We start from the raw sequence: 2,644 nt of genomic DNA on the forward strand, positions 1-2,644 counted from the left end.
GAAGTTTCGTGAGGTTTAAATTTGCTTTTGCAAAGGAGCCAGATGTGCAACAGCAGTCTCTGTGCCTTTTGACCGAGAAGAATAACAAGCACAGAAGAAATTGTTCTGTTATCGACTTGCTGTGGTCACAGAATATAATCAGAACATTCAGTGGAAAAGATAACTTGTACAGGTGAGTACATCATGTGTTGAAAGATTATATGTTGACATGATGCTATGGATCAGATTCAGTCAGGACAGCGCCGCACAGGAAGTACACTCCTTCCTGTTGATCACTCACTGATCACACAGTTACATCCCGTTTGGCACAAAGAACAGATCTAAAAATCTAGATCGGTTTAATTTCTGTCCTTTCTGTGTTCCATGCGGAAAGCAGATGAAATCTGTAACTTGTCTTTCATCTCGGAGGGTTTGTATTCATCACATTTAGGTATTTAGCATCAACACTTAGTTCATACATAATCTACGCAGATGAAGTCCATCATACAATCCTGTTCTGTTGCCTCCGAGTTGACCAGGATGTCGACCAGGAAGTAGAGCAAATCAAATCAAATCAAATCAAATCACTTTTTATTGTCACATCACATGTGCAGGCACACTGGCACAGCACATGCGAGTGAAATTCTTGTGTGCGAGCCCCACAAGCAACAGAGATGTGCAAACACAACAACACAAACGAGCAAAATACAAGAATGGCCAACCTGAAACTAATAAATATATGTACAATATATAATAGTGTATGCATTCCTGGATGTGTATACTAAATATTTTCCTACGTGTGTGTGTGTGTGTGTGTGTGTGTGTGTGTGTGTGTGTGTGTGTGTGTGTGTGTGTGTGTGTGTATACACATTTTTACAAATTAAATAGTAAAAAAATAAAATAAAATAATAATAATAATAATAAAATATATAAAATATACAGAGTTGAATATGTGCAAAACAAGTGGCATTTATATACAGTGTGGAGTGCATAATGTTGAAGTTCCAGTAGTGAAGCTGAGGTGTCTATGACGTGTTCAGCAGTCTGATGGCCTGATGGAAAAAGCTGTCTCTCAGTCTGCTGGTACGGGACCGGAGCAGGTCATCTACTCATCGGAACGTTGGCGGTTTGATCCCTGGCTGTTCCAGTCCGCATGCCGAAGTTTCCTTAGGCAAGATACCGAACCCCGATCATTTGAATGTGAATGTTACACACTCCACTCTTGATGAGAAGCTTGGGCTCGGGGGAGCCCTGATTGTCCTGCAGAGACATTTGCTGCCGGATACTCGATGGTCAGTTTGTGTGCTTGGAGACACTCTCGATGGAGGACACTGAACGAGAGCTACCGATATGAACCATGGTAACAGAGCTCTGGCTGATCGGAGTTGCCTCTGACCTGGCTTATCGAAGAACAAAGAAAGCGGTTACAGCTTTCCAAAGCCCCACTAGGCTCGCCGACATGGTTGACGATGGGCAAGCTGTGAGTACTCAGACTGTGTTTCTGGAACACCATATGGGAAGCTCACGGCTTTGCGATGGGAAATAGTTAGACCTGGTGTCCGCATTAACCCAAACAATCATCTCCCTCACTCATGCAGCTCCTGAACAACAAATTCTTGTCCCTGATAACCGGACTATGTTTAGTCTCTCTGACCCGATCCTTCAAGGACACCTGGTTTGGCTGAAGGACTGCTGACTTTCGCTCAACCGGGTGAAAGGACACTCTCCCTCAAGTTGAACACAGGATACACACACACACACATACACGTGTACACTGACACAGATGCACACTCACTCCCTTCCCTATTCCAAACGCCCTGATGCTTGGCCCCCATCTGATGCAGACGGCGGGTCAGCTGGACCTGGGCAGAGATGCCACGACTCGATGCTGCTGTCTACATTGGCTTACTCTAGCCCTACTCACCCAACCCTGTTGCTTGTCACGTGTTTTCATGGTGTCACGGTGTGAAGATTCATGTTTTCTGTTCTCATACTGATCCCCTATCAGGAGCTCAGTTCTCTTTTTTTCTCCTCTCCTGTTTTTCTATACCTTACCTGTTCTGACCTGTCTCCACAATGTGATGTTTGTGTAATGTATGTATGGTTGGAAGAGGTCCGATTTCGCTGCAGGCAAATAAAGGCTTCATCATCATCATCATCATCATCATCTTCAAAAGAACAGAAAAAAGCGCTTGTATGGATGGGTGTTGAATGGGTGAATGAGGCATACCATAAAAAGAAATACACTAATGAACCATCAACCACTTACTCCTCCCTTACCAATGAAGCAACAAGGCTGAGGTGTAATGTTCCTCCCTAACCTAATGTTCTGTGAAATAGAGCGTTGCACTTCCTGATTGACTGCTCTTATTGGCTGTCAGATAAAGGTGATGTTTAGTCGCATCTTTCACCTCTCCACGAAATTGGGATAATACAGAATAAACAACTAGATTTCTCCTCGTTTCCTCTACACATTTCTCAGTCTTTTCTCATAGAGATATGTGAGAGGCAGTACAAAGAACACAGCTACAGTTGCTTTGTTTGTTTGTTTGTGTGTGTGTGTTTCGGCGTACAGATAGACTGGAACCTCATGTAGTCCCCCTGTTGGCCGGTGGGGGGCAGACGTACATTCTCCAACCTGCATTGTTCCCATTTCAGGTGAAGA

This window comes from Rhamphochromis longiceps, linkage group LG9, assembly GCF_057381845.1.
Source record: "Rhamphochromis longiceps isolate RC_006_pf linkage group LG9, R_longiceps_female_GT1.1, whole genome shotgun sequence".
NCBI lineage: Eukaryota > Metazoa > Chordata > Actinopteri > Cichliformes > Cichlidae > Rhamphochromis > Rhamphochromis longiceps.